Raw genomic sequence first — 25,889 nt, 5'->3', positions numbered from 1 at the left:
ATTAGTAACATTAGTTTAGTTCACTATAGTACATTATCAGTCTGCTTGCAGACATACAAAAATTTATGCTTATTTCATGCTGAAAATGTAAATAAATTCAGGGCAACAAGCAATGTGCATATTAGTAACATTGGTTAAGTTCACTTTTCAGTTTTAACACTAAGTTAAACACAATAAGTTCACTTATCAGTTTGCTTACAGACTTACAAAAATGTATTAGTGGTGGTGCAGTGGTTAGTATTCCCACCTAACATCAAGAGGTTCTCCCATTCAATCCTCGGTTGGGGTGCCTTCTATGCAGAGTATGCATGTCCTCCCTGTGGTCATGTAGGTTTCCTCCAGGTGCTCTGGTTTCCTCAAAGACATGTTGTAGGTGGATTGGACACCCTAAATTGTTCCTAGGCATGAGTGATTGCATGTGTGTGTGTGCCTTCTGGGGAAGGTTGGGCACTGGGCTGGCAACTCAACACTGTAAAACTCCACTGCCAGTCATAAGCGGACAGGTGATTCGCTGTGGTGACCCCTAACTGGGAAAAGTCCAAAGAAGAAGAATTAGCAGCATATCTTTATTTTATGCAGAAACATGTAAATAAAGTAAGGGCTAGAAGCAATGCTATCAGATTATAATAGTTTAAGCTTTAAATGTTATTTTAATTAATTTCCAGGTTGCTTTTCCAGTTTGATTTTAAATAAAGTCAAGAACATCAGTCACCCAGCCTTGCACAACAGATGAAAAAGAGGATGTTTAAAAGGCCTGGACACAGAAAAGGATACTTAAAAGCAATATCTAGTACCTCAACAGTGACTGAGATAATGCAGAGTAAGGCTTAAACTTGGTAAGAGCTGTGGTGCACAAGTCAAACAGAAAAATTGTATACAGCAGGTGTGCATTTATGTAAATTTGAGTTAAAGCAAGTATGTAAATGTTCTCATGTTTTCATACAATTGTATAACAGTAATAGTTTTCAGTTTATGTATTTTACTATATTCAGACAATACTGAGAGAAAAAAATATTACTAGTTTAGTTTCCAGAATATAACATTTACCATTTTCCAGTTATAGAACTCAAAATAAACTTAGAAGAATCAGCCACACAGGTCACCAATTAGAATAATTCTCTTTATTGGGTAAAAAATCAGGTTAAGCACTTTTGCCCCCTTGACATTACATGGGACTTCATCAGAACAAAAAAAAATCCTCATTTACCAGTTAAAATACCATATTCAATTAACTAATAGACCAATCAATTTCAATTAAAAGCAATCAAAATTAATTTTTTTAACCCCATGTCTCAATTTCAATAAAAAAATAATACTGGTGTATTCATTAAGACTAGGATACATAAAAGCATTTAATCTTAGTTTTCATTTTAACTCACATAGTTCAAGATGTTCAGATGAAAGTTTGCTGTGAATATCAGGGACAATCTGTTGTATCACAGAAAAAACAAATGCATGTTCTTTGTATTCAGTAACATGTTTACATAAATCATTTGTTTGTTTACCATTTTTTATATCCAACAAATGTTAATACAGTCTTTCCCTTAACCGTCTACAGGTTTTTCCACATAGAATGCAGGACACTGTAAACACTTTACGAAATATACAACGGTTTTTGACTGACATGTAATGTCCTTGCATAATAAACTGAAAGTCAGCCAACCTAAACATTAGTCCCATCGTAATAATGTAAGGGCAATTTCTCCACATTCCACACCTAAAATTTCCATAAGGCCTGTTACCATGGTCACTTATTGTATTCATGGACATACTACTTTCCAATAAATTTTCAAGGGACCTATCCCTTTTAAAAACAATAGTTGGTTTTACACCTAATTTAGTGGAAACACCTTGGTCAAGGGTAAAAAAAGCCCCAATTTTTATTCAAAATCTTTGCTACAGCCTTTCTTTGTTAAACACAGTTATAAAGGAAAGCCTCATTTATCATTTTTTGCCAGTTTTTTCTGGTTAGAATCATTTATAGCCACATTTACATACTCATTTTCTATAAAGGTAGCCTGATGACATAAAATTGGTTTAAAAATCCCATTCCTTCTTTTCAATTTAACCTCTTTACTAATACTTTCCAACAAAGTTTTGGGGTATTTTAACTGGTAAATGAGGATTATTTTTTTGTTCTGATGAAGTCACATGTAATGTCAAGGGGACAAAAGTGCTTAACCTGATTTATTTACCCAAAAAGAGAATTATTTGAATGGTGGCCTGTGTGGCTGATTCCTCTGAGTTTTGAGTTCTTCAACTGGTTTCTGGTATTTAGTTGTGAGGTATGGATGGAAGAAACAGCACTGATGGCTCCAATTTGGCTAGTCCAGGGTCCAATGGTAATCTAACCTTATTGCTGCAACAGGTTAGTCAACAACTAGTGGACCAGTTTAACCATATTAGAGCACTTGGATGTTCCATTAAATGGCAATAATGCATTAAATTCAAGTTTTGGTTTACCACTAATGCAAGTTACACCTGCATTAGCGGGTGTTAATGAGCAACAACAAGGTGCTACCATATCGTTTGGAAGACTAAATGGAGTGGAGGATTGGAGACATAACCCTTTTCCCATTCACCCCAATGTGGAATCTCATCAACAACAACATAATAGCAATAATGTGACTGTGGGGCAACCCTCAATGACAATTTAAGGTGGTTTGATAATGTATTGTTGAAATACAAAAAGCTGCAATTAGAAAATAGTTATCTGCAGAGAAATATTGAGCTTAAACAAGTACCAAAATGACTAAGATTATGGTACTATTGTAATGGTGGTTCCTCAGATCCAGCTTTTATCAAGGATCTTCATGCTATTTTTGATATAGCTGGTATGGAGATAATGCAGCTTATGATAAAGAATGATGCAGTCCTGGACAACTTGAATACATTGTTGGAATCCATAACTGTTGTCATTCATAATGATGTATTTTTTGAACATTATCAAACAAATTATGACAACATTTTTTCTCCAAGGTTGACAAGATCTGTAATGAAATATTCCTTTAGAAAATGAAAAAAAATTAACAGGCACTTGGAAGCATACAAAAATGACTGTGCATACCCTATGGGAAGTGGTAACCTTGGAAACTACTCATCTCTAGCCAATCAGGATCATGTGAATGGAATTAATGAGATGACATCACCAGAGAGATTTTAAAAGCAGCAGAATACATCTGGGCACAATACATATGTGGAAATAATGGAAGGGTTGAGGAGATTAGAGCAGATTAAAAATAAAATGAATATAAATGAAAAAGAAGTCAGACAGGTGGATTTTCCATTCAGACAGGATCCAAATGTAGAGAACGCTGACTATTTAGCACAGGGAGCTTGACCGAAGAAGAAATTAGGTCGCTGGCAGCAGAAAAAATGTTAGCTCATGAAAATAATGTAACAAGAGGTAACAGTGACAATACAAGTGATATATTTTATGATTTTAACACTGAACTGTGTAAAAGACATTGTTTGACCCCTGATTTGTCTGATTCATGTAAATATGATGGTAATGTTCATTCGGACATTGGGTCAGCAATTATTTTTAATGAAACACCATGATTTTAGAGTTTATAATTTCGCAAACAAGTGCATTACTCAGGCACATGTGGATGTATAATCTAAAGGTTTTAGTTTTAATTCATGCCCAGAGGTGACAAATAGCAGAGATGCTACTGGACTTAAAATTCTTTACGAGAAAAGTAAATTTATGTTTGTTTTTTGATTCGGATGATAAAAATGAGTACATTCCTACACCTTGTCTAAAGAAACCAAGTATGTTTAATCCTCCCATGCATAATTTGTTTCATTTTTTGAGAAGATTTGTGAGTTGGATTTTAGGCAATTAATTAATGAAAACATTGTGTTAATGGAAGATAGCATGACAGCCAATAAAAGGATGTTTATTTGATATAATGACAGATAAAATATGGGTTATGAAGCAGGATAAAGGGAATGGTAAGATTATCATGGAAAATGTTGACTATTGCAATATTATGGATGGGGCTTATTCTGAGGTCTCAAGAAATGAAATTAATATCACTTTCAAAAAGATTGACAATATGTTGGATGACATATTATTCCAGGGGCAGATTCATTTTGATGAATTAACTATATAAAAATGAAGCCCCAGTGATAGCCAGCATTTTTGGGATTCCTAAAATCCACAAAAATCTAAACCAACCCCCTTTTAGACTGATAGTGAATGGCAAGTGGTCAATAACAGTCTTTATGCCCAAATTGGTTGATATTTATTTAAAGGACGGTATGCAGGAACTTAGATATGTGTGTAAAGATTCTTGAGAATTTTCATTTAATTTGAATAAAGTGGAGGTTTTTGAAGGCATGATATTTGTTACTATTGATGTTAAAAACCTATTTTCAGTAGTACCACATGGAGTGGGCCTAAAAGGACTAGAAATACAACTTTTTTGAGACAAAAAATTTAAACAGGACCTTATAAACTTGATTGTTGCTTTGATGGAGGTGATTCTCAGTACTAATTTTGTCTTATTTGAGGGAATAGTACTTTAAACAGATGGTAGGGGTAGCCATGGGGGTCATGTATGCCCCCACATATGCAAACTATGTCATGTCCTACTGGAAAGAGCAACATGTTTTAAGAGTAGTTATGTGGAATATATAAAATACTATACAAGATTTTTGGATGACTTGCTCCTGGTTTGCTGAGGATCTGTAGAATTATTGAAGGAGTTCCTATATTACATTAATAATACTAGTGGGTTCATCAAATTCATGCCCATTTTTCATGCATAGAAGGAATGTTATTTAGATGTTGAAATTTCATTAGACACTGAAATCCAGATACTAAAATCTCGAATATATAGAAAACATACTTTTTCCAATTCTTATTTGGAATATAGTAGTTGCCATCCATCTTACCAAAAAAGATCAGTAGTTAAAGGACAGCTGGTAAGAGCAGCAAGGATGGTAACAGATGATGATGATTTTAACAATGAAACTAATTTTATTGTGGACATGTTTTGGAATAGGGGATACCCCAAAGCTTTGTTGGAAAATATTAGTAAAGAGGTTCTACTGAAAAGAAGGAATGGGATTTTTAAATCAATTTTATGTCATCAGGCTACCTCTTTAAAAATGAGTATGTAAATGGGGCTATAAATGATGGTAACCAGACAAAAAACTGACAAAAAAACTGATAAGATGAGTCTTTCCTTTATAACTGTTCTTAACAGAGATAGTCAGGCCGTAGGAAAGGTTTTGAATAAAAATATTTTTTTTTTACCCTTGACAAGGTATTTCCACTAAATTAGGTGTAAATTCGGCAATTGTTTTTAAAAGGGTTAGGTCCCTCAAAAAAAATATTGGAAAGTAGTATGTCCATAAATATAACAGTTGACCATGGTAACAGGTCTTATGGAAATTGTAAGTGTGGGATGTGTAGACAAAGTCCTTTTTGTTATTATGATGGGATTGAAGTTTAGGTTGGCTGACTTTCAGTTTATTATGCATGGATATTACATGTCAGTCAAAAAATGTTGTTTATTTGGCAAATTATTTACAGTGTCCTGCATTCTATGTGGAAAAAAACTGTAGATGGTTAAGGGAAAGAATGTACGAACATTTGTTGGATATAAAAAATGGTAAACAAGCAAATGCTTTATGTAAACATGTTACTGAATACAAAGAACATGTATTTGGTTTTTCTGTGATACAACAGATTATACCTGATATTCAAGGCAGATGTTTATCAGAACATCTTGAACTATGTGAGTTAAAATGGCAGCTAAGACTGAATCATTTTATGAATACACCAGTATTAATCATTTACTGAAATTGAGACATGCTGAGGGTTAAATAATTTAATTTTGATTGCTTTAATTGAAATTGATTGGCTTATTAGTTAATTGACTATGGCATTTTAACTGGTAAATGAGGATTTTTTTTTCTGATGAAGTCCCATGTAATGTCAAGGGGACAAAAGCACTTAACCTGATTTTTTTACCCAATAAAGAGAATTATTCAAATTGGTGGCCTGTGTGGCTGATTCTTCTAAGTTTATTTTTAGTTTTCAGTTATGCTTTTATATGTGTTTAGGTAACATTGGCAAAAGATACTCCTTTAGTATTAGTTTAGTTAGTTTGCAGAATATACATAGCCATTTTAAATGTTCAATATAACTATGTATTACTGTAATGTAAATTTCAGTCAAGGTTCAGAATATGACATTCATACTCAATAATGAGTTCAGTATAGTACATTTCAGTCAGATTTCAAAATATAACATTAATTCTCAGTAACAACATGCAATTGCATCACATTTCACATCATTCAGTCATTAGTTTAAGGGTAAAGTGACAGAATTATTTGTATTCAGTCATTAGTTTTAAGGGTATAGTGGCTGAATTATTAGTAGCAGGCTTATTAAAGTAAGTTATCTAAAGAATAGAACAAAAATGCAACAGCCACGCCATTCAAGCCGTTCAAACAAAGCCCAAGCTATTCTATGTTATAAAAGACATCATTAAATGTGTATATTATTAAAACCATAAACCATAAGCCCTTTCATTTCCAAAATTAAGAAATTTCATCAGATAATCATCATTGTAACAGAAACCTTTTTATATCCAATCTAAGTTGCAATCAGCTAAACACCCCCCATCTTCAGCCAATCATAATCAACCTTTTCTATTGACACCCTCCTTTTTTACGTATAATCCTTATATAATCCATAACATTCCTCACATTCAATTTTTTATTTCTCCTTTCTTTAAAAATATAATTATTATTATAAAATCATCTCTCTAATGCTTTTAATTTTAAAATACTTGCAATAGAGACATGCTCACTAAGACCTGGCCAATGCATTGCATTCAAATGCATCTGCCAGATCAACTCATGTTTTTCTAAAAGAAGTGTCCATGCTCCTCTCCTTTTATTTTTCAGTATTGAATCAATTACTGTAAATTTAAAAACATGGCCAGGCTTTTCAGAAAGGTGTTTGAATAATGCATTGGATCTTTCCTTATCTTTATATTCTTAAAATGTTCATAAATCCTATTCTTTAATTTCCTTTTTGTTTTACCTGTATAGAAACAGGAGCAGGTCATGCAGATAGCATCGTATACCACACCTTTTGTATTACATGTATATTTCCTATACAATTTAATTTTCTCTTTATTAATGACAAGAGCATTAGCCTCATAAATGTCTGGGCAATGGTAACAACAACCATATTTTTTCATCCAACTTTCACCGTAATTTAATTGTTTTCCCTTCAGTATATCTTTCCTGGAAGGAATGTTATGGATTACAATAACAATAAACAATGTGTTTTTTAGCATAGAACAGGTTGGGCTTTGAACTGCTTGAACGACATGGTCATTGCATTTTTGTTCATATCGTTTTTTGACTTGTGGATTTGTTATCTAAAAATGGGTAGTAATAGTTATTCAGTATACTTAAGGCATAACAAGGCAGGATTAATTTGGTATTTAATTTAAAGATTACAGTGTACTTTACATAATTATTGTACATTAGACAGAAAGTTAAAAAGCCACTGACAGCATATGCAAAGGTATCGATTTGAAATTCAGAAAGCATAGGTTTTAGTAAACTATTATAATTCATAAATCCTTACAGGATATTTAAGACACAAATTTAGAAGGCAGACATTTTTCATAGCATGTAGAAATGAAAACAGTAAATAGAATTATTAACAAATCCATCTGGAAATTTACATACAGAAGTTAATACAATATATAGGGTAATTATGTTTCAAGACTAGTTATAAAGGTATCCTTCTAGTGCCAATTTCAGTTAAGTTTTCAGAAAATAGCCATCATGCTTGATAGGCTATATAATAAAAAAGAAAATGGACTAAACAGTACAATGTTTGAGGATTTAGATCTGTGGAAAACAGAGAAAGGTTTCATTTGCTATAAGAGAGAGAGACATCATGGTGCATTAAAGCAACAGTTCATAAGGTAGGAAACGTAGGGTAATTTTACCATTACAGCATATAGAGATAGGGAAGAAAAATAGGCAGGGTTAATAATTCGTACTCTGTCTAATTGAAATGAAGACTCACAGAGACAGGTTGAGGATGTGTATGCCATTTTCTCCACATTGTTTCTGAAACACCAGGGTTGAAAGAATTACCTGCCCTAATCAGTTTTAGAAAACACAGAACTAAAAGACATTATTTTCAGGACAATATGCAGGTTTTAGATATATCACACATACATCAGAACTTATACTTAAAGACTCTAAATATATGGATCTAGGTAATGGGGTAATCACTGGAGCAGGTATGTTTCCTGTATATGGAGCTCTTAAAGCTATTTGGAAATTATGTAAATTAGCCAAGTTACTGGAGGTAATAGTACCTTTGAGACCATAAAGGACATCACTATATTATCTTGTATATTCAAACCAGATTACAGTAGTTAGTAATACAGATAGGAGGTAATTACAAAAAGAAGGTTCTTGTAAACTTTCATCAGGGACCTCAAGGGGAGTTGTTAGACTGAGGGTATTTTTAGTGAGTTCACTATAGTATATTAAGGTAGAATAATAGGCCTGAAAATATAGTCAGACTTGTGTTTTCATATATCCATTCACTTTAGGGTTGCCACCCCTCATTTTTTTTCCGGACTATCCGGAAATCAAACTGATTCTCCGGTAGTCCGGAAAACACTGTACAAACTTCGGTATTCATTTTCAAAAATGAAACAGACTATCAGAATTTGTAAATTGGCTGATTTACTATGCTTTTTTTACAGAAAAGCATAGTAAATCAGCCGAAAGCAGGCAGTAAGAATGAAAAAAAGAGGGCGTGCCCCGCCGAGTGATGTCATTGCAACATCACAAAATGGGCGGAATGTGGGCCAGAGAGGGGGTGGGGTGGGTGGGGTTACTGGTGACACGAGGGGTGCAGCTTTTTTCTCTGGTTTTAGCCACGAAGGAAGGTGGCAACCCTAATTCACTTTCAGGGAAAGACAGTTCAGTAGAAAAGAAAAGATAATCTTGCTGCCTGAGCCCGAGATGTGTAGAAATAACAGTTTCAAGGGAAAGCTACAGAATGTTCTTTTCTCAAGAGAAAGATGGGTGTACTTGCAATGGAATGCTAGATAAATAATAGAATGGGAGGCACATGCAATACAAGGCTTGGAAACCAAGGCTAAAGAGGAGTGTAAAATGCTACAGGGTTTTGTTATTACTAGGATATACTTCAGACAGATTGAGCTGAGTCAGTAAGTTAGTTTTTGGGCTGCTATGATAAAGATCTTTGCAGAACAGACACTTGACCCTCAGTAAAGAAGTCAGGCCAAATTCCCATACTTTTCAGGTGGAAAAGACTGTTTCAGTTTATATTTTTCAGGAGAATCAGAATATACATGCAGAAACTTTGGATATATTTATAAGCACTGTTACTGTTATTCAGTGTTCCACAATTTCTACAGACTGTTGTTGTTTATCATCACTGTTCTTGGAGACAGTATATAGATATTGTTGATTAACAAATAAAGACATTCATTACAGTCTCATTGCAATTGCTTTCTGTTAATTCCAGTATACTACAGTCTTATCAGGTCTTTCACAAGTATCCCTAGTGAGTCTATATTAAAAGCATGAAACTGCTTTTGAGTGAACACATAAAGAGTGACATATAGTCATCAAACTGCATTTAAGCGATTTGATGAATATGTCACAGGGTAAGGAGGTAGTAGGTCAACTACATGAAGTTGCCCTTTCCTTTGCTATAGTGCAATCTCAGAGTTGGTATATTTAGTTAGGGGGGTGTGGGGGCACAGCCCCCCACATTAGGGGGTGTGGGGGGTGAAGCCCTCCATCTGATAATGGTTTTTAATTTTTATTTTTTCCGAATGGCCACATGAATTTTTTCACTAGGAAAAAATTCGATTATGTGGACGTTCGCTATTTACAGGTTTCACATATTATGCGTTGACTTTTATGTAGTTGCACATATGCACTTTTGTTGTTCTGATATAGACCCTCCCTAGCCCTTGTATGAACAGGGTCCAGTCAGACTGTGTGGACATGTTATGGTAGTGATTCACTAAGAGCAATTATAAATTTCCTCAGTAGCATAAGTGCTGTTATAAGTCATAATTATTAGGGTGACACAAATGAGACATTGTGTTAAGGCAAGTGACTGTTGGATCAGGACAGTTCAGAATAACACTATGAACTTTATGAAAGCATATTGAAAGAAGACAGGACACCTGGAATGAACAGCTGCACAGTGACACAACACAGCTTCATGACACCATCATGTCCAGCTGGGGGGTGGGGACACACATAAGGTATGGATACCTAGATCAACATATGCCACATGACATTATGGCACCTGCACATTGGGAAAAGCATGGAAGCACATACTGATAAAGAACAGAATATTTAAAGCAATAAAAGGGTTCAATATGCTGTTTTATGAGCTATGTTGTGATAGCAAGCCCTTTGCTGCAGTTTGTACTGGAAGTGAAGAATGATCACAGCACAGTAGGGTACAAATAAATGGCAATCAAGTTGGGGCAGGGGGATGTCCATAGACCGCTATGCACACAAACTGATATCTGTAACCAAAAAATGTACATATCTTGCCACTGGCTCAGAAGAGAGGCAATTGCTGTAAAATTGTATTAACCAGAAGTCTGAGGTGACATGAACAAGATACATATAGATATCATATGTGGCAGGAAGTGGTATAGATTCTGTGGGCAGCCACATTAAGATATTGAATTAGGAACAATGACTTGCAACTTATATGATACTGCATGGCAAGAATATGCCATGGAACATTGTCACAAGCATGTTTACATCAGGATGTGGACCACCATCACAAAATCAGCCCACTGAGGTGGAAGAGCTCCTGATGCCCATGTCTGGGGTACTGAGGTGGAAGAGCTCCTGACGCCCATGTCTGGGAAGGAGTAATAAACCCTTACACCTGGTGGTGGCTTGTATGTAGGAGATGGGGTGATAATTGCATAAGTGTATGTAGGAGAGATGCCAGGATAGTTATAGTAGTTATATTTAAGTATTGTACAATGCATTATATGTGGGGCCTGAGTTATTTAGAAAAAGGATTCTGTATATCTGTCCTCTAGATATCTCTGGATTGCAATGATAACACCCTATACAACAAGGTGTATATGCATCCTTATGGTATTTACAGACTGTGGATCTAATATTATATTGCAGTGTTGGAGGTTTAAGCTTATGCTTCACTTCAGCCACAGATGTCTTCTTTTTATCGGTGCACAAGTTCTACTGATGATGGGTTCAGCACACTGGTACATCACATGCTTGATGTCACCATGTCACCTGATGACAACATGTACATGGAACAGTCTGATGACATAGTGGCAGTGTCAGCTCACACATATCTCTACAAACTAGGAGACAGAGGAGGAAGAGGACAAACTTCCAGCTACATTATTTTTGCCTGGATATCTTATAACTCTGAACCCCATCTAGTCTACACTGGAGCCCTACCACATGGCATTTGTGACTACACTGCCTCTGATGCGTTTTTATTTCTCAGGGTCTTAGATGTCATACATCAGTTCCACTAGAAAAAAAGCACTGGTGGTCTGTGGCACCCATAACTGCAGGTCTTTCCCTGACCTGGGTGAAGTACTTGATATTAGTTAACAGATGTGAAGGTCAGTGATACTATGTACACAGGTGGTGAGAATTTTGCATGGCTTACATGATGACAAGCAACAAATGTAAGGCCTCCACAGCAAAACACAATGCAGGCAGAGTGACTTGTAGTATAGAGACAGGGAGTAAATAAATCTGGCCAGGTAACTGGTGTAAACACTGCATTCCCTGTTGTATCCACATGACACCTGGTAAACATCCTCTGGTCCAGCTTTGGCCTTGGGAATGACCAAATGTGATGTGGCTTGTCACAGGCCAGGCATAACAGGATGACATAGCTCAGTTCTGAGACAGCATCACTGTCAGCTCTAGCCACAAAGACCTCCACTACTGGTCATGGCTAGTTTCCCATTCAGTGTCACCAATGTTCCTCGGTCTCCACTCTGTTATCCCTCACCTAGCCGTATGATCCTGTGTTTCTATACCATTAATAATTCCTTATAGGGAAATGGAGCACTGTGTCTAGAAATGCACATAATCCAGAAAATGTATGCATACATATGAGGCTATTAACAAGAGAGAATCCATCAGGGTTCCTGTGCATGATCTTGTAGTTCAGCATTGTCACTGTCACAGATTACATTGATCCCTGAGTCTGTAAGCCACAATAGTGTATATTGCTAAATTTATGATCAATATGGCTCTGACCACTGGAAGATGTGATACATGACTCCCAACAATCTGCTACTAGATGGCATAGCTACCATAACTACCTTGGATGACCATAGCCCAAATGATAATGTTGCTGATACCTGCTACTGTGGTCTCCCAACCTGTGCATATGATGATGATGATGACTTTGTAATGCAACCCCCTAACCTATGGAATAAGATAACATCCAATCCAAACCATGTCCAGTCTATCTACTGTCTGCAAACCTTGGATGTAATAATGTATGCATCATTTCATCTACGTTGCCTGTATCATGGTGAGCTGTGCTGCAGATGGAACCTGTTTGCTAGTGCCATAAAGTATTTTACCCACCTGTATCTTGCAAGGGGTACCAATGCTGCCTGTTTATCCTTTGGCTGTACACCTCGATTTTCAGCTGCTCATCCTATTTGTATGGTAGGACCTGCTTAGATGTTTTCCTGCTGCTACAGCTGTTTCCACAAAATCATGTTATACAATATAATGCGCACAACAAATATTTGGTTAACATATCTCTGATTAATACTGCAGTGCCTCACTGGACAAATGTGAACAGTAGAATCATCTCTGAAGTGATCAAAATGTGTTCCTTCATGTCCTATGTTTGTGAATGTGCATTATTATATGTCACCTCCTCCGTAGTCTGGGGGTTGTAAATAGGGATTATCGGCAACAGTTGCCATGCATATCAGTCATCACTTGGAGCATACAATAATGACACCATTATCTGTGACCTGCTACTTTTTAGCATCATAACTGTATATGTCAGTCTCTTTTCTTTATTTATGTGCCCACCTGTCAACTAGACAACCCTGTGGGAATCATCATGAGATTTTGATACAAATCAGATATGTGTTAAGAATGGGAACTACCTGGCTGGTACTTCATGGGAATTGCACATCAGTTGACATTTGAGGGAGTGTAAGATCTTCCTGCTGATAACCATTTTTAATGCTGAGTCTCATTAGAGCAAGTCCCAAAATAAAGAGATTGACTGAGCGAAAATGTGAACTTAAGACTGAAATCCCTAGGTCAGAGATTTTCTCTTTTCTCTGAGATATAGCAAACTCTGAGTTAGTATATCCATGAAGGAGGGGCGTGGGAGTATACACCACCTCATTGAGAAGTGCAGTGGAGCTTGCCCCCTCAAAAAAAATGAAGTACAATAAAAAATTCTAACATTTGCTTCTCTCCTGTATTTTTGTATTTTTTTCATAATTCTCTATGTTTATAATTACTTGGCATCTATAAGCTTTACAAAAACGGTGGTCAAAGGCTGAGCTCACACTGTGTAGCAAACATCTGGAGTACAACCTTTGCACCAATCAGGGCAATACATAACACTCATTTATTTAAGCTGTAACTAAGACAATTCCTCTGTCATGCCTGGCTGTGCACATGCTATTCTTCTGACTACAATTTCAGCTCCTTCTCCTCTAATACTTATATACTTCCACTCAGTTTATTATATATGGCACCTGGCCAATTGGTTTGGAAAGGCATCTGTATTTTATTACATTAGTAGTTATCCATGCAAGTGGACTGGCCCAGACAGGTCATCACTTTGTGAAATCCTAGCCCCCAGGCAATTTTTTATATGCAATATAAAATAAAGTTCAAAAAATGAACTATTATGGTACAAATAAATTAATGTCTTAGGAATGTCAAATGCAGGTATGGGTTTCTTAAAATGATACAGGCAGTGTATAAAATAGATTATATAATTAACTAACTGATTAATTTGGCAGAACATATAAATGAAAATTATACAAAGAGTTCAAAAATAATTTATGCAGATATTTCTTTATATTTATGGTGAAATGTGCCCAATAAAAGCTCTTAGAATTTAATTATAAGAAACTGAAACCATCAGTGACAGAATAGATGCACACTGGTCATTTGTTGCTCATGAATCCTCATTAGACTCAGTGGTCTTTTCATATGTATGTGAGAATCACAGTTGAGTTAAGTGGCTTTTCATTGGTTCATTGATTAGTACTACGCTAACTGCCCTTGTGAGCCATTTTTAAGCCTAGCTAATTATCCTTTGTGAGACTCAAATCCTGCACCTTATGTTTTTGTAAGGCAAACACCTTAACCATTAGGCCACCCTTCGAACCTCCCTTAAAAGGGGACAGTTTACAAATGCAGTCTGGGAGAATCAAACTTGACTAAAAGAAGAAACGTGTTAGTAGCTTTAACTTTTGTGATAAACTGCTAGACAAATCTGAGACTGCTCTATTAATGAAGTTTTGTTAATTTGCTTATTTCAAAGAATTATCATGAAATGCTTTTATTATTTTATATCTTTAATTGCGGTCCCTTTTAATTATTTTACTAGGAAACTTGCTGAATTTCTCCTTCACTGAAAAAAAATGCCCATGTTAAAATTGTTCTCCAAATCAATATTTCCTACAGAATTTCAGATGAGAAGTAAAACTCACTGACTAAAGCAAGCTTGATATGCATGCATAATGAAAAGTTATGCATGCTACCAAATAATACAGTTGGTATTAAGAAAAATTATGCATGCAATGTATTATGTGTGTTCACTATTTAGAGAAACCACTCAAGATACGACTATATTTCCTTTAGTTTAGTCTAATATATAATTTCAGCATTGAATAAATACAAGCACATTCAGAAATCAGATGAGGCCGATAACATTTATCAGTGTAATTTATAACATTTAGTTGTCAGCTTTAATAACAGCTCAGAAGCTTGCACAGAGACTATGGTTAACAGTTAAGTCACTGAAAAGCAATACACACAGAACATAACAGCAGAGTAGAGCCTGACGACTGTGAGCACTGCTTGATCAATGCCTGCAGATCAGCTTACGGAATTTAATCTGTTCATGCTGCTCAGAGACAAAGATTAATTGGTCCTCTCTCTCAGGGCATTGTGTGATTAGGGATTTACTTTATTCACCCATATCTTTCATCATGGCTAGAGGTAGCTCATTCGAATGATGTGCCCAGACCATCTCATTCTTCACTGTAGTAATATACTGCAACAGGTTACTGCCTTTGTAAAGCTATTACTTTAACTGTCAACATGCTTGGTGCTATAAGTTGACTCATTAGATGGTGTAAATTGAAAATGAGTCAGAGCATATGGCAAAGGAAAAATATGTTTAATGCAGAATGAACAAAGAAAGTCTCATCTTATCCCTACTTTATGAAAACAGAATTAGAGAAGTCAAGCCACACTTTTTTCTAGCTAGAGAAGATTTGAAAGCTATAAATAAGGTTCTAAGAGGAAAATCTACAGAGTGATGGAAAATTATATGAGATGTGCCATTTTAATATAAAGCAACTCAAACTACTTAAAGAAGTGCTGTACAATCTATCTAAACCATACCTAAATTACATTTTTACAGACTATTTTAAGCACAAAAATACCTCACACTATTCATGATGTTCAGTTTTTTGTATTTTTAACAGGATGCTTTAAAATAAATCAAAACTACAGATGTAGTTATATAAAAAGTGCCATGTATACATTTAGGGCAGTTTTATTTGACACTGCAACATTTGAAAGGATATGCTTTTGGCTTCCAGTTAACAGCAGACTCTCATTATTAACTAATACTGCTGTTTTTGATAATTCTGCTTAATTTATTTGAATTTCTCAGTCTCTGCAAATATCTGCTACTAACAGATGCTTGAAGCTCAAGTTCAGGTTGAAATGTGTTGGTAAATGTCATAAGTATATATTTAGTATTTTATAGGTGTTTTCTGCTGTCCTATTTCAGCTTATGTAAAACATTTATTTTGTGCATATTTTACTAAAATACTTTCATAACAAAATTATGAATACTCATTAATGGGATAAAATCTTCATAGTAATTCTGAATCTATGAAACCTATCAGTTTAATATCTGCTACATACCAAATAACTTGCAAAAGCTAAACATTTCTTAATTTCATAAAGAAATTTAATTCATGTTGTTTTATCTTAATGCAATAGTATTACATTGTATAGTAAGTAAAGCATTATATACCAAGTCAAATTAGATTAACAATGCATTTACAGCTCAAGTGAAATGTAAATAATCACTACCAGCTATGTTCTTAAAACACTGGTGGTATTAACACACCTCTGCATCACACGTTATTTTAAAGCCAAGGATACCTTGCAAGAATAAATGAAGCAAAGATTTTATAAATATGCCAGTATACTTTAGGACCGAACAACAAAGTAGAATATAATAAATCAGGAAAAATGGGACAAAAAAGCTGAAAAACTACACAATGAAGAGGGAAAAAGATGAAAGAAAAACACTATTTCAAAGACTGATCAAAACTAAGGTTCAGTAAGGGTTTGTGAGCCACTCGGTTACCTGAGTCTATATTATAAAAGTGATTAAAATCTGGTCTCTATACCATTATAATTTGCATAAATTCATGCACAGCATATAGTGCTGCAGTCTTGTAAGTATTAGCTTCACATAGATTTTCCATCAAAGTGAGCATACTTTGGACTTACCTAAGACAGTAAGAACACCAGTAACATAAGGCACAAGGTTGTATAAGAAAAACATATTTGCTGTGTATAGCTTTATGAAGCTGATTCCATAGCAGGACGATTGAAGTATACACTCCTATATATTATGTAAGCAGTTTCCCTTGTAGAGGATGATCAGACTGATTCACTGAGATTACACTTAATTTGTGCATAGTGGCCCATAACTGTCTCATAATGAGACGTCTGAGATGAATAGATTCATAAATTACTTTCCTGTATAAGTTGATTGTACTGCTGCATTGTGTCACATTGCCGAACAGATAGATAGTGTTTGACATATTTCTTCAGCTGGTTGAATTTTCTCCACATTTTTGATTTTTTTTTTTTTTTGAAATGCAAACTATATTTATCCTGCTGTTGTTTTATGTGCAGAAGGTATTCCTATTTTCTGAATAATAAAGCTATCATTTTTATTACACATGACCGATGTGTCTTTAGTGATGTAAGTGCCGCCACATAAACTTTGCAGATTCAAAGAAGTATGTACACACTTACACATACACACACATACGCACATAAACACACACACACACACACACACACACACACACACACACACACACACACACACACACACACACACATGATAACATCTGTACTAAGGAAAAGGAGCCTATTTATTTGACTAAAACTCATTTTGTCATATTAAAACCAATGAAAATTAACAGGTAAATTCTTACCATGTAAGTTGATATACAAGGAGAGTGGAGACCCTCTTTGATGGCTCTTCATTTGGGATTGCTTCTCCCTCCCGTCCAATCTGATTATTTAGAATTCTAGAACACACACCACTGTCTGCTCACATTGTTACAAAAAAGGTACCAATGTACCAAATGAAGCCCAGCTGCTGTAGTCATGACCAAAGCAGTAATGCTTGGTGAAAGGGTAAACCAGGTATGAAGTAGTAGTATTAGCATCAGAGGCAAGTTTTAAGTAAGAACTGGAAGCAACAATGTCATGGCGATGATGGCATTGCAACATTTTCCACTAAGCACTGCATGACCTGATAGCAAAGTACAATGCAGCCAGCAACCTGTTTGGGAACTTTCCTTCTTATAATGAAAGAAAAGGATAGCAGGTCTGGCTCTCTGAAGCCACATATTCACTTAATGTAAAATCTGATCTAACCATGCATGTTGAGGTTGTGAGGAGAATCATTATCACTAATTTTTGTCACTTCATCTAAAGGTGAATTGACTGAGTTACAAGGAACTCTGACACCACCTTTTGAAGGAAACAGGGGTTGTCCAGAAGAACATCTGATCCTTATGAAAGGTAAGATATGCTTCTGTACACATAAAAACCTGAATTTCCGAGATTCTACAGGCAGATGCAAAGCTACCATCAAGAACATTTTCCAGTAAATGAACTTTAAGGCTACTGAAGCAGAAAGATAAAATGGGTGGATGGGATAACCCTACTCATCATGATGTTCCAGTCTTATGGAGCCGAATGGTTCATCTAAGGCAGGTGAAGATGCAGACATCTTTTAAGGAAATGCTTGACCAGCTAATTCAGGACCCAGTTCTACCCACTTAGTGGTCATTATGGGCAAAAACAGCTGACACATGCAGCATGGCCATGGAATAATTGAGGCTTATTTCAAGCAAAACTACGTAAGTCATCAGCACCTGTCTGCTTACTTATTGGAATGGCACAGGATACCTCTCTACCCAACCAGGAAGCAACTCATGATGGGTAAATACATATATTTATTTGGGTTTTAGTTTTATTTCATTTTAAGTATTAACATTGTTGAATTATCTGCAGTTTGCTTTTTAAAAACAAACCAATCAAATTTAATATGGTAGGAAATATAACAGAGATACTGTAAAACAAATAAATAAATTTATAAAGCAGAACTGTTTAGTGTATAAAAAAGACTCACAAGTCATTTGTGGTGGCTTAAGTCAAATCTGGAACTCCATCTGCAAGGTTCAGAATAACTGAAAGTCCACCACCATGTAAAAATTTCCTTCTAGAGTTCTAAGTCCTGGAATACCGTCTGCAAGCTGTCAGAAAAGGACAGCTATTGGAATGATCATTGATTCAGTATCCTAAGCTACATGGGGTTATGTCTTGTCAAGGGCATAATGTCCAGCCAGCCAGCTTGGCTAAAGCCCTGAGAAGGACAATGCTATGAAATAAAATAGTAATAATGATAAATGTACACACCCTGGTATAAAAATATACCAAAAAAGGGGATGGAGGCAGGGAGTGGCAACTACAGCAGTGTCCATTTGAACATCTACAGCTGTACTATATTCTCCATTTGATCACTGATGCAGTACCCTGAATTATAGGTAGAGTAATGTAGCTTTGCAGAACTGGGAGGAGGAAGGATGAAGGATGATCATAGCAGAGCCTGTACTAGACTTGCAGAATAAATTTAGTTTGCATTGCTTTGCAAAGAATGCACAAAGGACCAAGTTGCTATTTCTAGAATACTTCTGGAATCCAAAAAGCTAGAGAAGCAGCTAAGGCCCTGGTCAAATGTGCCTTGACACAGCCTGGAATGATTTGTTGCTGTGGGAGTAACAAAAAATAATCACATGAGACAACCATTTTGAAATAGTTTCACTCGACAATGGTTGTTCTTTCTTCTTACATTCATAAGACATGAAAAACTGTTCAGAACTTATGAAACATGTTGTTCTGTTAAGATAGTACCCGAGTTATTACTAAACATGCAAGGAATGAAATATCCTTTCTCTCTCAATTTTAGGCTCTGGAAAGAAGAGAGTGAAGACAGATAGATTGGCTTAAGGAAACTCTGATACCACTTTAGGCAGAACAGAAGGATTAGTTCTCAACAAAACCATCATATCTTTGTGAAAAATTAGATTAGGTTGATCCACCATGAGAGCTTACAGTTCAGATACTATTCTTACAGAGGTCAAAATGGTAAGAAAGACAGATTTTTATGCCAAGAACCTCATCTCAGCCTGATGACATTTTTTAAATGGAGAAAGAATTAGTTTTTTTTCTGACACAAAATTAAGATTCCAAGGAGGCACTACTTGTTTTCTAGGAGGCTTCTTGTGCAACGCCCCTTTAAAAAAACATTTTCACATAAGACAGCATTGAAAGAGGGAAGCCATGGGTAGACATACTGAAATTGCTTACAAATGAACCTTGCTTAAGTAGTATGACAGGTCATTAAACCAGAGAAACACTAACTCTAAATGGATGCTGGTTCTGTTGTTGGCACCATCTAGAAAACATTTCCATTTCCTAATAGATCATTTTATAGTAGTAGGTTTCCTTGCCTCCACTAATACCTGCTGTACATCTTCAGAAAGTTATTGGATAGAAGTCATAGGATGATAAAAAACACAAATAATGTAAAACCAGAGAAACACTAGCCATAAATGGATACTGGTTCTATTGTTGGCATCAACCAGAAAAAGCATTTCTATTTCCTAATATATGAGTTTATAGTAGTAAGTTTTCTTGTCTCCATTAATACCTGCTGCCACATCCTCAGAAAAAAGGTGCCTGAAAAATGTTAAGATCCTATTATCTAGGCAGTGAGTCACAGTTGTATGTGGTTGGGATTTACCAAACACCCTAGTCTTGTGTGAGTAAATCTATTCTATAAGAAATCTTGTGGTAATTTTGTGTGGGCATTTCCAGAAAAATAGAGAACCACTGTTGCTTGGGTTAGAAGGGTGTTACCAAAATGATCTTCAGAAGTACTGTGGTCATTAATGGAAAGGGTAGAAAAACATGCAGGAATATTCCTGTCCAAGGAAAAGAAAAGGCATTATCTTCTTGGCCTTCTAGCATGGAGTCCTGCAGCAGAATTTTGCAACCTGATTGTTTAGAGGGGAGGCAAAAAGATCTATTTGAGATATTCCCCACTGGTCCCCTTCTTAATTTCAAAATGCTACAATCTCAAGATTCATAAAATCGAGTCCACAATCTTGAGGTTGTGAAATCTCAAAACTAAGAAGTGAACAAAAAAAAAAGATAACACGCAAAAACATGTTTTTACAGGGAGGCAAGCTCCCTGTACCCCCCCCCCATACCTGTTGCAACTTAAATATACTTATTCCTGGATCATGCTACAGTGAAGAGAATGGTAATACACATCGGTATACAGTGCAGAACGGAACATTACCATTCTCTTCACAATGGCGACATCTTGGAGTTAGTATATTTAGTATATTTAAGTTGCAGGGGGTGTGGGAGGTGCAGGGGGGCTTGGCCCCCTGCAAAAACATGGTTTTGCATGTTATCTTTTTTTTTTTGTTCACTACTTAGTTTCACGATTTCACAATCTTGAGATTCTGGCCTTGAGTTTATGAATCTCATGATTGTGATATTTCGAAATTACGTAGTGGACCCATTCCTTACAGATGGATCAAGTCTAGGATAACCCTCTAATTCAGTTTCCTTTCATGATGGTATGCCTTGGTCCTCCTCAGCTTGTCTGACACCCCTTTTGCTATGACAGATTGTTGGATGACTGTAGAGGGAGGTTGTACTAAAAAGCTTTATCCCAGGATGCCATGGCTAGTCTGCACAAAGAGAAATATCTTGCTGGTTTATGTACTACATCATTGTGGTGCTGTGTGTGAATTCTTGAAAAGGTCCTGGGAACCACAGGTGATTTAGAAATTTGAGCATTTGTGAGAGCTAGCATCTCTTTTATGTTAATATGTTTTGATCTGTTCTTCTTCTTTCAAAGATGGTGCACTTTTTTTCCCTTAGAGACTACTTCCCAAACAAAGCCTTAGGTGTTTGTTGTGACTGACTGTTGTGGAGCAGACTAGGGAATGGGAGACCTGGATTCTGAGATATTTGGCATCACCATCACATATTCTCCCTTTTCACAAATCCTGGAACTGTAGTTCAAAAAGTCAAGGATGCTGCTGCTGGGATTACAAAGATTTCAGGTGCCCTTGTAATTTTCTTGTGTGGAGTCTTGCCAAAGATATCATGGATATCATTCATGCCATAAGACCCAAAACCTTGAGGAATGCCCTTGCTGAGGCAGTAGTTGGAGTGAAGAACTTGAAGGAATAGCCCTAAATACAGATCTGATTTTTTTTTTCTGTAGAAGAAAATCCATTTGAATTGAGGTATCCAGCAGACACCCCTCCACAGAAAAATAATCCTATGAGAAGGAGTCAGAAAAGACTTTTGAATATTCTCTTTGAATCTCAGCCTGTGTAAGAGATCCTTTACCCATATGATGGATTCCTGACACTTTGAACAAGACTGTGCAAAAATGAACAAGTCTTCTAAATAAGGAAAAATGCGAACACCTTGCAGTCAGCAGTAGGCTGTCTCAGGAGCTAGACACTTTGTGAACCACCTTGGAACAGTAAATAGCCCAAAGGGTAGGACAGAGAGTTGATAATGTGATCCAGATCACAAAACCTTAAAAAGTGCCAGAAATCTGGGAAAATGAATGTGATGATATGCATCTTTTAAAACTAAGTTAATTAAGAAACTCAAAATGGAAATTACAGGTAACAAGTTCTGAAGATATAGCATCTTGTAGTTGGGAACTATCACAAATTGGTTCAGAAGGGAAAGGTCCAGAACTGGTCTCAACAAGGCTTCTTTTTTGACACCAGAAACATCCTAGAATAAAATATTTCTCCTACTTCAGGAGACAAGACAACTTCTACCACTCTCTGGGCTAGCATATGATGGATAACAGCAGGGAAAAGCTGAACTTATTTAGGCACTTGAAGAGGAATCCCCTGAAAAGGAGGTTAAGTCTCGGACTGCTCCCTGCAGCCTTGATGGGTTACTCTTAGAACCTATCTGTCGGAAACAACATGTTGCCAAAGAGGAACATAGAAGTTCAGATTTTCTGGAAGGATTAAAGGGCTGCAAGTTTGGGAGGAGGAGAAAAGTCCCTCATATAATTATTCAGACTTATTAGACTGTCCTTTGTTCTGGGGGGGGGGGGGGTCACTGTATTCTTTTTGGAACCTCTCTACCACTGCATTCTAAACATCTCCACACCAGCATATTGCTGGGATTGTTTATTTTTCTTTTTATTGAACTGAGAAATCCCTTAAATCAGTTTTCCCTCTAATCACACTTTTTAATGATATCTGCAGCAGAAGGTCCAAAACTAGTTCTCTATTGAATGGAAAAATCGAAATTTCATTTCTGACATCTTCTGGGAGGTTTTGAAAATGTAGCCAGGCAAACCTCCTCATACATTTCCAGAGGCAATAGCCCCAGAAGTGGTATCAGTAGATTTATATGCATATTTTAACCAATGGGTAGTGACTTGAAAAGCAGAAGAACGCAAATAATACATAGCATATTTCTCCTCACAAGATGCAATCAATGCCAAAACTTAGTTTTACTCTTTGTGAGAAGGTAATGGATTAGTGTTAACTAAAATGTTAGCAGTAGTTGAATGGATTAAACCAGCAGCTGCTGGATCAGCCCTGGGAAGAGTATATACAAACGTTAAAGACCGAGAAACCTTATATAACCTAGCTCCTTTTCTAGGTCTAGGAGCAGTAGGTTAACTTTCATGGAAATTACAGACTGTGACAAAAATATCCTCCAAGACAGAAAAAAAAATGAAGGACTAGGGGAGATTCTGGATATTCTAGTTATAACACATCATAATACTTTCTGAGAAATCAAGAAAGATCACTGTTTTCCCACTGAAAGAAAAGATTCATTCTGGAAATAGTATCAGAGAAAAAATATCCTTCAACTGGACTAACAGAGGCCACATTGTTCTCAAAATCAATATCTAGATTCTGAGGAGAAACCACTTCATCTGTCCCCATATCATGAGTTTCAAAAACATGACTCTCTACAGAAAATCAGGAATTTATTTTTCCTTTTAGTAGAAACAGTCCAGGGCCTGCAGTAAACCCTGAACTACTCAATGTATCTAAGACAGGAAAAGACATGTGTTTCAGTTTTTGTTTCTTTTTAGCAGGAATTTCTGAAGAAGCTGATAGTTGCTAGCTGTAGCTTTCCTAAGAAAGGACACAACTTTCTGACTAGACAGAGAAACATTCTCTACACTTCCTTCCAGGAATGGCAAGAATAGCTCTCCCTTGTCCATTAAGGACACTGCTACAGCCACAGGGGATATGTCTAACCCTTGGTCTGTGGAGCCTGTATAGACTACACTGAAGGGATTCAAGGGAAAAGGTGAATGGCCACCCTGTTGAACCAGGTTTGGCACTCCAGAGTCACTCAGTTGTGTCTGAGGAAATTTAGAAGCCTATTGTGTTGACAAAGGCTGTTTAGTGATTTTTCCCCCCTTTTTGTGGCTGGAAAAAAGTAGGACAGAGGAACTGATAGTTGTTTTACGGTCAACCTGAAAAAGATGTGAGATTTATGGGCAAGATCAGAAGTAGCAATCAGTAAAGATAAAAAAAAAAAAAAAAAAAGAGAGAGAGAGATTTTCCTCAAAAAGTACACATTAAAAAAAATTTACTCCATCCTCAAAAGCAAATTAAACACAGTTTACCCCAGGAAAAAGTAGCAAAAATAACTTTTAACAACTTTGTTTAAAAAAAGTAAACAAATGATGCTCCCGCATGCTGTAGCACAAAACATGCACAAGACAGTCTTTTAAACTTTTATTTTTCTTATTTCCCAGCTAAAATGAACTTTTAGTACATAGAACTAAAAGTTCTATCCACAAAATAAACAGGACGTTTTTCTCCCAAAGAAAACTTATCTCTCCAGCCAAGGAACAGCTTTAGCTGACTGTCTATCCTCTGAAGCATAACTCTCAAGTGTACCTCATTACAAGGAACATACCTCATTTGGGGTCTTAAAAAGTTCATGTTCCTCGAAGTTCCTCAAAGTTCCACATTGAAAGACTCTGTCACGCATTCAGTGTTAGGAATTTTTTTAAGTGAAATGCATTGTAAATAAAAATGAATCATATTAATTCATTAAAAGATCTTCTTTATAAGTAAAATCAGCATATTTTAACCATCCTATGACCTTCCTAGTTGAAGATGTTAGTAAGCCATTAGTATGTGCTCCACATTTTGCCCATTTGTTCCACATTATGAAGGCTAGTGTTTCTCATTTTGGACATGGAAGGTTGAGAGCTATGCTCTGAAGTTCACAGAAGGAGACTTCTCATTACTGGCAGGAAAGCTTTGAAGAACATGTCACCCAAACCTCTATTTTTGCCAGCTCAGCTTGAGATGACAAATGGTTTGGGTATGTGGAAGCTTTCCTGAAGCTTTTGAGAGCTGGCCAATCATTATGTCCTTGGCAGGGCATAACCCCAACAGCTTAGGCTACTACAGCAGTGATAAAATAAAGCACATTACTCTTTCTTATCAGTAATTTCATTTCCAGCTTATAATGCTTTACAATAAATACAGGGTTCGTATTTAGCAACTCATTTGTTTAAAATTACTTGCCAATTTTTGCAAGTATAATTGTATGCTGTGCACTTTACTGTCATGTTATGTACTGAATTGTTAGACATATAACATGCAGGTCTTCCTTGGTGTAAACTACTAAAGATTCATATACTACCATCTGCCTGAGATATTGAGACAACACTCTTTTCTATTACAGAAGGGATGAGGATAAGCTTTGGTCCTTCTTCCCTGATCCTTAAAATAGCACAAATTCAGAAGGAATGGTACAAATGTGTACAGACAGCTCTCTAGCCATGTTACAGAGAATGCTTCTAGCTCCTTCTTCCCAGTGTCCTATTGCACTGAACAGAAGAGAGATGAAAGGCATTCATGTAAATGGTAAACAGTGCAATCTCCAGGTCTCTATTTCCCCATCTTGTAATATATGCACCAAGCGTGACTCCCTAACCTTTGTCTGTAGGACAGGACTGGAATATAAGCTCAGGCACCTGTCAACAATTTTCCATAAGATTTTAATGCTGAGGTATCAAGAGAATGCACTGGTTTATGTATAGTGAAATAAAAGTAATTTAATCCATTAAGCAGAGATGCACTATAAGTATGGTTAATGAAAGAGAAATGTAGAATAGGAGCAAGAACTTCCATATTTAGCAATCCCAGAAAATATTCCAGAGAAAGACATGA

The sequence above is a fragment of the Protopterus annectens genome, chromosome 11.part0 (genome assembly GCF_019279795.1).
Source record: "Protopterus annectens isolate FY-2018-M chromosome 11.part0, PAN1.0, whole genome shotgun sequence".
Classification (NCBI taxonomy): Eukaryota; Metazoa; Chordata; order Ceratodontiformes; family Protopteridae; genus Protopterus; species Protopterus annectens.
This window is presented reverse-complemented; position numbering follows the sequence as displayed.